This window comes from Nicotiana tabacum, chromosome 19 (assembly GCF_000715075.1).
Source record: "Nicotiana tabacum cultivar K326 chromosome 19, ASM71507v2, whole genome shotgun sequence".
Lineage (NCBI taxonomy): Eukaryota > Viridiplantae > Streptophyta > Magnoliopsida > Solanales > Solanaceae > Nicotiana > Nicotiana tabacum.
The window spans coordinates 87,781,809-87,796,341 of record NC_134098.1 but is presented as its reverse complement, the minus strand read 5'-3'; the positions used below and the strand labels follow the sequence as shown (position 1 = coordinate 87,796,341).

General features: G+C 38.5%; 1 long non-coding RNA gene across 3 annotated transcripts; it reads right to left on the bottom strand.

Annotated features, from left to right (window-relative positions):
* Positions 1–237: 237 nt before the first annotated feature.
* Positions 238–13,800, bottom strand: LOC107797855 (uncharacterized). 3 transcript variants are annotated; one of them, XR_001650776.2, is made up of 5 exons: positions 13,571–13,800; positions 13,389–13,447; positions 9,547–12,019; positions 7,688–7,775; positions 238–389 (listed from the first exon to the last, which is right to left on the bottom strand). It is a non-coding gene; the product is annotated as an uncharacterized LOC107797855 (long non-coding RNA). The 3 variants fall into 3 exon arrangements; XR_001650777.2 differs by lacking the exons at positions 238–389; positions 7,688–7,775 and having other exon boundaries at positions 9,449–9,676; positions 9,774–12,019; XR_001650775.2 differs by lacking the exons at positions 238–389; positions 7,688–7,775 and having other exon boundaries at positions 9,449–12,019.
* Between the last annotated feature and the right edge of the window lie 733 nt (positions 13,801–14,533).

The following is a 14,533-nucleotide window of genomic DNA, read 5'->3' as shown; positions in this document are numbered from 1 at the left end:
GCTCATGACTTGTAGAACCTATAAACCTATTGCTCTGATATCACCTTGTCACGACCCAAAATCAAACTAGTCGTGATGGCACCTAACCCAACCCGCTAGGTAAGCCAACTTTCAACTATCCAATTCCAATAACAATTATTAAAGAAATTTAAGTAAATAATTATCTTAACCTTATACATTCTCCAAGAACTGGTAGTACAAATCATGAGCTTCTAAGAATAAAGTATTCAAAGGGAAAATAAAATAAATACATAATCTGTCTGAATAGTACATAAACATAACTTTTATAAAATCTAAGGCTACCATGAACAAGGGGCAGCTACAGCAGGAACGCATGTACATCTTCAAGTCTCGCAACCATCGAGCACAGCAACAACAACAGCCAATATCTGCACGCAATGTGCAGAAGTGTAGTATCAGTACAACCGACCTCATGTACTGAGTAAGTAACAAACCTAGCCGTAGGTTGAAAGTAGTGATGAGATTCTACCAAGGTCGAGTCCAAAACCAACAGTCCACAATAATCCATAACAACATAAAGCAAATAAAACTAGAAGTAACTCGAGGATAAAATACTCAGCCAAATAATGATTTAAAAAAATAGTAGTTATTTCTTTCAAATACATCAGTGGAAACCCAAATCGTTTGCCGAAGTTGCCAATAATATAAATAGTTTGAAAACATTGTATTTCTCCAAAAATCTTCTCAATAATAATTAATATGTTTCATTTTCCTTCCGGATAACCCGTGTAAAACAAATGCATCACTATGCCCATCTGTCAAAATATGTGAGAAATCATGAATGATGTGATGTTGTACAGCATGAGGGGAAAAAATACATATCTATGCATGTATGTCATGTGTGCATGCCAATGCGATGCAATTCAGTGATAAAATCATAAACAGCCCCTCGGACAGAACATCACTCATATAAAGCCCCTCGGGCAAACCTCACAGTCACTCGTGCCACTCGGACATACCTCACAATCACTCGTGCCACTCGGGCATACCTCACAATCACTCATGCCTCCAAGTCAGTCGGCACTCGCACTCAGTAGGTACATGCGCTCACTAGGGGTGTGTACAGACCCTGGAGGGGCTCCTTCAGCCCAAGCGCTATAATCTGCACGGACAACTCACATGCTGCACGGACAACTCACGTGCTATAATAATAAAGTATGCTGCAGGCGGGCAGCCCCGATCCACACTCATCATCACAATCAGGCCCTCGGCCGATATCAAACATGTTGTGGCGTGCAGCCCGATCCCATAAATATGTAACATGCTGCGGCGTGCAGCCCTATCCCATAAATATGTAACATAAATCAGACACTCGACCTCACTCAGTCATAAACCTCTCAAACCACTCGGGCATTTCAGTAAAGCAGGGCATTCGGCCCAAAACATTTATATGCATCAAAATAGAGTCATAAAACTGAGTTATGATATGCAATGAAATTAATATGACTGAGTATGAATTTTAAATTTAACATAATAATTCACAGCAATAGGACCTCTGAGGGTCCCTATAATACTGGCACATAGCTTCAACATGATTTTTAATATGCTTTTCAGCTCAATTTCTTTAACACATAAAACCGCATGGAAAATGCCAAGATTATTTAACTATAAAATTTCACAAAAACAATTATGTCACAATTTATATAGTGCACGCCCATACGCCTGTCACCTAGCATGTGCGTCACCTCCCAAAATTCACTAAATACAAATATTCAGGGCTCATACCCTCAACTCCAAGATTAGAAGAGTTACTTACCTCGAACAAGCCGAATCCAATGTCGAGCAAGTTAAACAATGCTCTAGAAATCCCATATTGCGCGTATCAACTCCCGAACGGCTCGAATGTACCACAATTAATTTGATTCAGTCCACACAATTCATAGGAATTAATTCCATATCAAAAATGCTAATATTTTCCACAAAATCCGAAATTACGCCCCAAAATTTACCTATGGGGCCCACATCTCGAAATCCGATGAAACTCACAAAATACGACAACTCATCCAATTACAAGTTCAATCATACTAATTTCACTCAAATCCGACTCCAAATCGGTATTCAAACTTGAAAAAATCATTTTGAGACATTAGAGAAATTTCTTTCTATTTCTCTTGAAGATTCAATAATCTTACACCAAAAATTAAGATTAATTCATGGAATATAATCACAAGGGAGTTAAGAACACTTACCCCAAGTTGTGTGAAAAATTTTTTCTCCAAAATCGCCCAAACCGTGCTACAAAATTCGAAAATGAGAAAAATTCTTGGAACCCTCGTTTAAAACACTGCCCAGGCATTTCCGCACCTGCGGTGCCTGGGTTCGCACCTACGCATCCGCTTTTGCGGACAAAAATGCGCGCCTGCGGAAACAGCCAGCCTCCCAAAACCTCACATCTGCGGGCTCGCAGATGCGCGAACCTTCGCACCTGCGTTCGCCCAAGGCCAACCCCAGTCCGCATCTGCGCCAACACCTTCACACCTGCGGCCTCGCAGAGGCGGCAAATTCCCCGCACCTGCGAGCACTGCCCAGTCCCACTCTTGGCCGCTTCTGCGACTGATCTTGCGCACATGCGGCTTCGCACCTGCGATCAAAAGCTTCGCAAGTGCGATCACACCAGTAGGCAGCAATTCCAGAAATGTTTCAAGTTGAATTTGATCCGTCAACTATCCGAAACTCACCCGAGCCACTCGGGAACCCGTCCAAATACACCACCAACTCCTAAAACACACCATGGACCTACTCGAGGCCTCAAATCACATCAAACAACCTCAAAAATATGAACTACACACGGATTCAAGCCTAATAAATTTTGAAATTTTTAAATTCTACAAACGACAGCGAAACCTATCAAATCACGTCCGATTGACTTCAAATTTTGCACACAAGTCACATTTCACATTACGTACCTATTCAAATTTCCAGAATCGGATTCCGACCCCGATAACAAAAAGTCAACCCCCGGTCAAACTTCCCAAATATTCAACTTTCGGGAATTCAAGCCAAATTCCACTACGGACCTCCAAATAATTTTTCGGACACGCTCCTAAGTCCAAAATTACCATACGGAGCTATTGGAATCATCAAAATTCGAATTCGAGGTCGTTTACACCTAAGTCCGTATCCGATCACTATTTTAACTTAAGCTTTAAACATTGGAACTAAGTGTTCCAATTCCTTCAAAAACCTCACTGGACCCGAACCAATTACCCCGACAATTTACACAACAACTGTAAAGTACAATTCGAGCAGTAAAGGAGGAAGCGGGGCTGTAATACTCAAAACAACCGGTTGTGTCGTTACATTCTCCCCCACTTAAACATACGTTCGTCCTCGAACGTGCCAACAGTTGTTTCCAAGCCATCAAATCACTGTTCCATATTACCACACACGTATTCGGGGGTGAACCCATGTCACCCTATTCCATATAGGCTTGACTACACAATGCAATTGAAAATCATTAATTTAACCTTAGCCCATAAACCTTTGGAATTAAATTTTCAACCTTTAGAATTTCTTTCAAGACACGAATCCTACATTTACACACTGTATGAGTCCGAACAAGTTGCATCGAGCTATAACTATAACCACGGATATAATCAACCAACATATTACACAACTCGCATGCTCGCAGCACCATTCCTAATCGCAGTGACTACTCCAAAACCAACCGCATACTAGTATTAAACCTATATCGAGCCAAACCTCATCCCCAAAACCTTCGTACACTGTTGATAATAAAAGAAACACGCGAAATTTCATGACCACTTACCAGATCAACAAGTCACGGAACTCTCTCACCCCAACCAGAACCATAATCGCTTTCTGAGCCGACTTTCAATATCATCCTTCCGAACATACCGGAATCGAACCTGATAGTACCCATTCTAGGTCCAATGACTTTATATTACTAAACACAACTATTCCACGGACATGCCGCGCCAATATAACTCAGAGCCACAGCCCATGCCATCCGTGTACCAATACGCAACAATTCAAATGTACTCAGTCATGAAAATGACTCAAATGAGAGAACTGCCTCGCAAGATTAACAAGTATCGCCACAACAAAACGCTGAAAATTCATCATACACCGTAGAACCATCAACCGATTCTAACACAAGGTTCATACCTTAACATAGCTCCGCTGTAATAGGTGTCTCCATCCAAACGTTGGTCCATATTATATACCCCGAGCCACCCTACTCAAAATCAATAACCACGGAGAGGCAAATAACAAAAATGCGACACAAAACCTCAAAGAACAGAACCATTACGTAATTGATCATGCAATACCCAAATACTCATCACGCTCAAATTCCACTATAAAGCTCAAATAGAACCGCACCATCCGTGCACATAACCAATGAATCACAACTCCTCGTAACATAAAGGAGTAACTCACAGATCATCTCAAAACACGAATAAGCTCAATATCAACCGAATGACACATCCCTCAACAATAGCAGTATGGAGCCAACTATTCCAATTCGGTGTAGAATACACATCTTAATTGGGCATACCAATGGACCGCCAAATCAACTCGGGTTACTCATAAATAGATAAAAATTCTTTCAAAAATTCGTAATGACTGAATCATAACACATTCTATCATCTAGCTAGCTCGGCCACAACTTCACAGTCTACAACCATGAAATAATCCGCTCCTGAGAACTCTCAATCTCCAAATCCATAGAACACGCGAATCACCATATTTGATACCATCTCCACCGCCCGAATATCTAACGCCTCTCTCATACACGATCATCCCACGAGAAATACTTTATAAATTCTTCCGTGCCACTTGACAAAATTTGAATATCAGCAGTCTATCAACCATGTGAGTACCGCAATACTAATTTATACATCCGTAAGTCAAAAATACAATGCGTCTTCTGAAGTCGGCCCCTTTCTCATACGACACCAAGTAGTAATAGTATTCATCTAGACATCGAAAACTGTTCATGCCTCTAAGAATTTATGACCTCCCTTTCAAGGCTAAACCGTGACCTTGCACACGCCAACCTTAATCCCACACAACTCACCGCATCTATCATGCCATCATTTGAAGAAAAAAAATACGAGAACCTCATAATCATTCTGAGTCACAATACTCAACATGCTACTCAAGTCGGTAGGAAAATACCCGTCTCAAACCGTGGTAGAAAACCTCGAGAATGCTTTGAAATCCATTTGCACATAATCAGGTCATCAGAGTTGAATCTCTCTAAATCAACCAAGCCATGCAGGTCGCCAAAGCCCAGGTGTATTGGCACAAAGCACCTGTAAAAAAAAAAATACATCATAAGCACTCAAAGAACCGATCATATCCATTACCATACTGATCCAATCTACTACCAAGTTGTCCTATTTCTCCAAGTCCCTTCCGAATTTGTCTTGAAATTGATACTTCTCCTTACTAAAATATCACGATCTTTAACCACAACTCACCCCCACAAACCTAGCATAGAACCACAACGCCCTACGGCCCATAAGCAACTGTATTCTTCTTAAGCCTCTTCAAAAATACCACAACTGTGACACTCACTTTAAGAATACCTTATGTGAATTTGAAATTGTTCTTCTTACCTTCCTTACACAAAAATATAGAATCCATACACAAGTCCGAAAACATTCTCAATTGCTATATATAATTCTCAAACCCACTGGAATTTTTTCAGGAGTCACCCACTTTGCTCACATCTAATTGCACCGCCCAAATGGGTCAAAAGATACGTGCCCCATTAGTACAACAAAACTCAAAGAAGTAACTCTACTCTAATATCCCCAATCAAATTCATACTCCGTGCGCACTACGTCATTCACCAATAACAACTCACTCATCCCACGAATTTCATATACTCATGCGTGCAATATAATCCTTAACCATGAATTTTCTTATTTGAGTCATCCTCGATCTCAACTTCTGCAAGTCATAGCTAACCCACAAGTATGCCTCAGACCAAAATTAAAATTTAACACCTAAACATGAAATCAAATTGTCAATAGCAGACTCCCCCACTTGGCTCAAAGCCATAAATTTAAACACTAGATAACTCGCAATATCCATACTCTATTACTGTCATAATACCGCAGTCGGTTCAACGAAAAATCTTTCTCAAGCTCATACAACGCCAACCATAAAATACTTCAATCATCTACTAAGCTCGCATTTATTTTCTTAACACTCAAGTCAACTTTATCAGCCAGATTCAAATTCAAATCTCCACCCATACACCCCGTCGGCAGAAAAGAAACTCTCTACTCACATCATAAGGAATACACCTACGTAGATTACTCCGCAGGGGATAATCCACCTGCTTAGCCTCAATCTGGTATCTTGTTATACCCTTTCGCATTCACAATTACTATGCAATCACTTATTCTATCTGAGTCCAAACTCATTAACCAGACGTGAGAATTTAATTTTACCCCAAAATTTAACAATGTGAAAGAGCCTTCAAAACATTCATACTGGAGATTATACGCTACATCAATTCGAAAATCAAGCACCCAATGGCCTTACCTTTACATTTAAAGGAAACACTACTCATCATATTCAAATCGTCTTAACACATCCCGCATTTACATCATACTCATCACAAAGCCATTCTGCCGCTCATCGAGCCACAACTTCCCCCCATAGGGATATTACCGGACACATGAGTCCAAATGTACAAGTTACAACTGAAGCTGCCAAGCCTAAGTTGCAGTCTAAACCTGGCCTCAAGTCCTCTAGACTGGCCCATCACCAAAACACAGAATACACATCTTAAACCTCGTTCATATACAGCCCCTCGGACAAACCTCACAGTCACTCGTGCCACTCGGGCATACCTCATAATCACTCTTGCCACTCGGGCATACCTCACAATCAATCTTGCCACTCGGGCATACCTCACAATCACTCATGCCTCCCAGTCACTCAGCACTCGGCACTCGCACTCAGTAGGTACCTGCGCTCACTGGGGTGTGTACAGACTCCGGAGGGGCTCCTTCAGCCCAAACGCTATAATCTGCAAGGACAACTCACGTGATACACGGACAACTCACGTGCTATAATAATAAAGTATGGTGTAAGCGGGCAACACTAATCCACACACATCCTCACAATCAGGCCCTCGGCCGATATCAAACATGTTGCGGCATGCAGCCCGATCCCATAAATATGTAACATGTTGCGGCGTGCAACCTGATCCCATAAATATGTAACATAAATCAGGCCCTCGACCTCACTCAGTCATAAACCTCTCAAGCCACTCGGGCATTTCAGTAAAACAGGGCATTCGGCCCAAAATATTTATATGCATCAAAATAGAGTCATAAAACTTAGTTATGATATGCAATGAAATGAATATGAATGAGTATGAATTTTCAATTTAACACAATAATTCACAGCAATATGACCTCTGAGGGTCCCAATAATACTGGAACATAGCCTCAACATGATTTTTAATATACTTTTGAGCTCAATTTCTTTAACACATAAAATCGCATGGAAAATGCCAATATTATTTAACTATAAAATTTCACAGAAACAATTATGTCACAATTTCTATAGTGCACGCGCACACGCCCGTCACCTATCATGTGCGTCACCTCCCAAAATTCACAAAATACATATATTCAGGGTTCATACCCTCAACTCCAAGATTAGAAGAGTTACTTACCTCGAACAAGCCGAATCCAATGTCGAGCAAGATAAACAATGCTCCAGAAATCCCACAATGCGCGTATCAACTCCCGAACAGCTCGAATCTACCACAATTAATTTGATTCAGTCCACACAATTCATAGGAATTAACTCCATATCAAAATGCTAATATTTTCCACAAAATCCGAAATTACGCCCCAAAAATCACATGTGGGGCCCACGTCTCGAAATCCGACGAAACTCACAAAATACGACAATCCATCCAATTACAAGTTCAACCATACTAATTTCACTCAAATCCAACTACGAATCGGTATTCAAACTTGAAAAATTCGTTTTGTGACATTAGAGAAATTTCCTTCTATTTCTCTTGAAGATTCAATAATCTTACACCATAAATTAAGATTTATTCATGGAATATAATCACAAGGGAGTTAAGAACACTTACCCCAAGTTGTGTGAAAAATTTCCTCTACAAAATCGCCCAAACCGTGCTCCAAATTTTGAAAATGAGAAAAATTCTCGGAACCCTCGTTTTAAACACTGCCCAGGCATTTTCGCACCTGCGATGCCTAGGCTCGCACCTACGCATCCGCTTTTGCGGACAAAAATGCGCGCCTGTGGAAACATCCAGCCTCCCAAAACCTCGCATTTGCGGATCTTTTCTCGCATCTGCGGGCTCGCAGATGCGCAGATGCGCAAACATCTTCGCACTTGCGTTCGCCCCAAGCCAGCCACAGTCCGCATATGTGCCAACACCTTCGCACCTGCGGCCTCGCAGATGCAGCAAATTCCTCGCACCTGCGAGCACTGCCCAGTCCCACTCTTGGCCGCTTATGCGACTGATCTCGCGCACATGGGGCTTCGCACCTACGATCAAAAGCTTCGCAGGTGCGATCACACCAGTAGGCAGCAGTTCCAGAAATGTTTCAAGTTGAATTTGATCCGTCAACCATCCGAAACTCACCCGAGCCACTCGAGACCCAGTCCAAATACACCAACAAGTCCTAAAACACACCACGTACCTACTCGAGGCCTCAAATAACATCAAACAATCTCAAAAATACGAAGTACACACGGATTCAAGCCTAATAAATTTTAAAATTTTCAAATTCTACAAACGACGCCGAAACCTATCAAATCACGTCCGATTGACTTCAAATTTTGCACACAAGTCACATTTCACATTACAGACCTATTTAAATTTCCAAAATCAGATTCCGACCCCGATATCAAAAATTCAACCCCCGGTCAAACTTCCCAAAAATTCTAACTTTCGGCAATTCAAGCCAAATTTCACTACGGACCTCCAAATAATTTTCCGGGCACGCTCCTAAGTTCAAAATCACCATACAAGGCTATTGGAATCATCAAAATTCGAATCTGAGGTCGTTTACACCTAAGTCCGCATCTGGTCACTATTTTAACTTAAAGTTTTAAACCTTGGAACTATGTGTTCCAATTCCTTCAAAAACCTCACTGGACCCGACCAATTACCCCGGCAATTTACACAATTGTAAAGTACAATTCGAGCAGTAAAGGGGGAAGCGGGGTTGTAATACTCAAACGACCGGCCAGGTCGTTACAGCTTACCAATATATTATCTTCAAGCCAGTAACTATTATGTCATCTCCACATGTAATTGCATATCCAAACATGAAATAGGTGTATAATTGGTTGCATCTGCTGGTTTATAATATTTTACCAGTGTAATTCCCCATCTTCAACAGTACGAAGAGGCAAATTACCTTGAGTAATGACATAAAATGCAATAGGATAAGGAAGTCACAACTGACAAACCTTCATCATAAGAGAATTTAACAGAATAATTCACTGTCTCTGAATAAAGACAATCAATTGCACCATAACAACTACCTTATCATAAGTTATCATCACATGCCTTGAAAAGTCTTTAGAGATGTATAAAATGATGTTTTGGTACATTCTAGCAGTTGTTTGAACCGGTTGGACTACTCCATCTCTCCCTTGCTCAATTCAACACTAACTGCCAAATAAAAACAATGTTATTATCCAAAATAACTTTCCAGTTAGCAAAATGACCATCGATGGCGGGTCAGCGCGTGGTGACCAGCAAGTCTCACCTTCGTCAACTCCTTTGGCAACTACTGTCACAACCTCTTTCAGTAGTTCCATCATTACCTCTGTAGTGCAAACGATAAACCCGAAATATAGATAAAAAATGACCACCGCAAATTTCTTCAGGACCAAATAGTTTGAAGCAGAAGGGGAAAAATAAAAATAATACAGTATAAATTGAACTCACCCAAAAGTGGTCAAACAAAAATTTGGCAACAACATACACAATCTCAAACTGATAAAAAGAAGAGCTTGGTAACACATACAGGCTTTTAAGACACATAAAACAAGTTTACCTGGGTGGATTTCAGCACCTCTTCAAATGCATATTTGTTTTGTTCCTTTTGTCATCTTGGTGAATACTTCAAACTCAACTAAAAGCTACTGGGCATATTAAAATTAAATACAAATTTCCAAGCCAAGCGAAAATATCACAACAGTAACCAATCTCCTAATAAGTAAAGCATGGTATTAACTGTCAAAGTCAGACGTATCAAATGAAGAGAAAATATTTAAAGGAAATTTAGAAGTTTACAAACAGTGTAAACATTAATTGGCAGGCCTTATTTGAGGAGCCCTGAACAATAATGAAGCGCCTCCTAAATATTATGTGATTCATATTAAGAAAAAATTAGAAGTCTAACTAATTACATGGGATACCTAAATATACAATTTTATTTTACAGTATTTCCGGTAAAGAGTCTCTCTGCCTGCAGTCAAGCTAACCAAAATAAAGATCAGCGATTCATCCAAAAGAAATGAAACTGTTGAATTACCCTGTGTGACAAAGAGGTCACATTAGATTCCCAGTTTCCACAAGCATGGATCCAAACTGTTTCAGTAACTTCTTTTGTATGTAAAAAAGAAAACTTCTCTTTGTTTCTCTCTTATAGTGTACCTCCATATTTTGAAGAGCTTCGAAAAATTACTATTGTCAAATTTTATCAGTAGAGACAAAGACGCATCTAGAATCATAAGAAAAACAAAAATAACTGGAGAAAAGAAACAAAAAGAACAAGCAAAAAGCTCACCTTAAATCATTAATGAACGGTGAAAGAAAATCAAATATCGATAGGCACAGAAAATCGAAGCAACAACTGAAGAACACAAAGATAAAAAACTTGGCGGATGGAGATTTAACGCGTTTTGGCATTGAGAGAAAGTAATACTTCAGTCTCTATGTAATGCTCAAAGCTAGTTTTTACAACATAATCTTTGCCAAAATGGAACCATAAAATAATACCTGAGAATAGAGAAAGCAGTGAGATGAAAAAGAAATATAATAGAAAGCCTACTTCGAATAAATTTCTCAAACACCTACGTTACAAAATCTCTTGGCATGTTAAAGTTTGTGTGCCCAAAAGCCCGAAGACCTCATAAGAAAACACAAATTTCTAACATGTCATCGAAGATAAAACAGATGATAGAAGAAACAAATAATAAAAAGAAGAATATCCACCAGAAAATAATAATCCAGAGAGAACTCCAGTAGCAATATTAGGAACAAAGGAGCAAGAGGAGAACTGTTTGGAGATAGAGAACTTTGAGAAATCTTAGATCGATAAGATAAACGAAACAGTCACTCCCCATCTGATGAAAATGGACTCAACACATTAGCCAAGCAATACAGAGAATTATCAATATTGAATAGCATTAGCAACAGATGTAAATAATCGTGTTTCTATGCATACAATTTTATCATAAATTGTATAGTTCTCACTCAGGAAGGAAAAAATCACTGGGAGAAATAAAAGGACTTACAAATTGGTCATATATCTGCGAATTCCTGATAAATTTTTTATAGCTGATAAATTGTTTAATTTCTACCATTCATTTGTGCGACCCAAGTATCAGATGATCATGTAAAACAACAAATAGATAACTTTACAGTTTAAAGACGTGCATTTTTTCACAAAGCTTTTCTTTGAAAGATAATAAAGTATAAAAGAAGAAAAAATTAGGAACCAGAGAACTAATATACGATGCTCATTGACTCAAGTTGCAGGATTTTGCAAGAGACAATTAAAAGAAAGCTAAGAGAGTAGGAATAGGTGCTATAATGGAGCACTATTTTGTTCTATGATTGAATTGAATTCAAACTTCGGGAGTTACCTCATGTTTCCAGTGGAAGAAAAAATCAGCACAAAAAGATTCAAGATTCGGACCAGTGGCGGACCTAGAATTTCAAGTCAATGGGTGCTCGAGCAATCACCCTTCTCTGTGTGGGTCTGTCTTAGCCGCAACCCGTAACCTGTGAAAAGAAAGAAGAACCATACTTCTTAAAAAGTGGTTGTCATTTTACATTTAAAGATAAATTCATCATTTTCTTGTATTACTCTAGCTAAATATGAATCTTCTGAATAATTGTACATCAGTCAGTGCATGGACATAAATAAATAAGTTCCAAATGAATAGATTACTTCTAAACCATTCTCCGGCGAAGTGTTTTAGCACCTTTGTGAATCCTCTTAACCCCATGCACCAGAAGACTATCCAATGCTATGGGTGCTTAATGAACGATTTATATCATATTGTATTAAAATATCAATTCAATTATATATACTCATTAGCAGTTTGATGGGTGCTTCAGGAGCCACTCTTCTATATGTGGGTCCGCCATTAGGTAGGAGTGATAAACGCTAGAAATAAAGTGATAAAACATGTCTGTTCAAATATTTACTTAGCACATCATTCATACTAAGTTCTAATGCAAGGAACATCTTACACAGGTAAAGATCAGAATCTCTACATAAGTTTTTATCATAATTCCCATTGTTCTTAACAGAATGTTTTGAAGAAACCTTGCCAATAACAGCTACTAACTCTCTATCATACTGGTCATGCTATGGTGATAACTTATTAGTGAAGTTTACTTTGAGATATCATAAACTTATATAGATCTATTCTTATTACATATTTCAGAATTGGCTAAATAGTTTGCTGTATTTTTATTTTTGCAATAGATATCTGCAACTTGTTTATACCGTCTCACTTTGCTTAATTTTACACAAAGACTCCCTTTTTTTTTAATCCAGTGTATTTAGTTTATCAACTTGATTGTAGCTTTTTGCGTAAGTTACCAATTTTTTATCAGGGGTGAATTATCTATCTATCTATCAATATCCAACTTGCAGAGACTCTACTTTACACTTAACCCCTAATGGAAGCTTTCATAGCCTTGTCATATTAAAGATCATAAATTTTAGAAGTTTTTTCACGACACGAATGTTATGACCGGTTAATGATTACAAGTATCAAAAGTTTTTCGTTATTTTTTAAACACCCCAAGTTAAAGAGAGGGCATAGTTCGTCCGTGTATTTTCTTTTCATATAGAAATCCAAAGCAGGTCCAACCAGCCTGTTCTCTTCCCAAGTGAAGCAACAAATTAAACCCAAAGATAATAAGAAAATCTTATGGAAATCCTAATTCATTGAAGAATTTTCTCAAACACTTACAGAGCAACAGAAAGCAGCAATGGGAACACAAAATTCAAATAATAGAAAATTGCAAAAGATAATACTCCGTAGTATTGGAAATATGTGATAAAGGAAATCAGAATCAAAGGGGCCCAAATAATGCAAACTAAATTAAAAGAAAACAGTGGTAAGAGAACGCTCACCTGAAGAAACTGTAAAATCTATAAACCGTAAAATTGAGAACAAAGAGGACCTGTAAAATCTAGAGAGAGAACAGACGTTTTAGAGGGAGATGTTACTTTTCAGAAAGTGTTAAGAATGGACTGCACGTGTTGTCCTACCAAAATATGAGTCACCCTAGAAATCCTGAAATGGGCAAACTTACCTCAAACAGATTGTTGGTATAAAGGGTTTTGAAACTGGGAAACTGACAGAGCGTGGAGCTTTTCTGATATTGCTGATACAGACAACTGGGTGTTAACCTTTGGAAAAAAGAGAACCTAGCAACCTGCATCTGCCAAAGAGCTGTCTGCCTTGGTTCCGATAAGAACAAGAAGAGTGAGAAGACAGAAGCCAAAGAAGAGCTCGTAGAGAGCGGTGATTGCCGGGTTTCCCAAACTGGTCGATATAATCCCAGCGAAGTTAAAAAAAAATTAGATGAAAAGACAATATTACCCTTGAACTGTGAGGCAGACAATATTACCCTTATAAATGACATATGTATGACCCTTACTATTATAATTATCTAATTCTTTGCCTACTAGTTTGATTGGTAGCTTTCTTTTATTAAGTATAAGAATTTATTTCATGTTAAAAATAATTAATTTTTAATTGAGTACTTAAGTTATTTATCACTATTTGAGTCAATTATCATCAATATATCTTGGTAAATGATAGATTTCTCAAAGAGCAACTGGTTTGAAAATGTACTCGCCGGAATATGCGTTTGGTAGTGTATGTCTCATATTTAAGAAAAAACCGACAAAAAAACGAAAAATCCGAAAAACCGACAAAAACCAAATCAATAAAAAATCGACTTAATTGGTTTGGTTTTGTTCTAATATTTAAAAAGGCGACTTACTTGGTTTGGTTTTTTTTAAGGGAAAAACCGAACCATAACACCCCTAGTCAGCTGACTGAGAGAAACTTTTTATTTTTTATTTTTTATTTTTTCGGGTGAGCAAAAGCAAATTGCGTATTTATTTAATCTATAAAATACTGTAGGAATTGCCTCCAACAATTAGAAAATCCAAAGTAAGCCTCTACATTTTGAATAATCTACTATTTAATTTCTTCGTTTTGGAAAGAGCTTTCTTTATCTAACCAAGCGCCTAACCATGCACCCAGA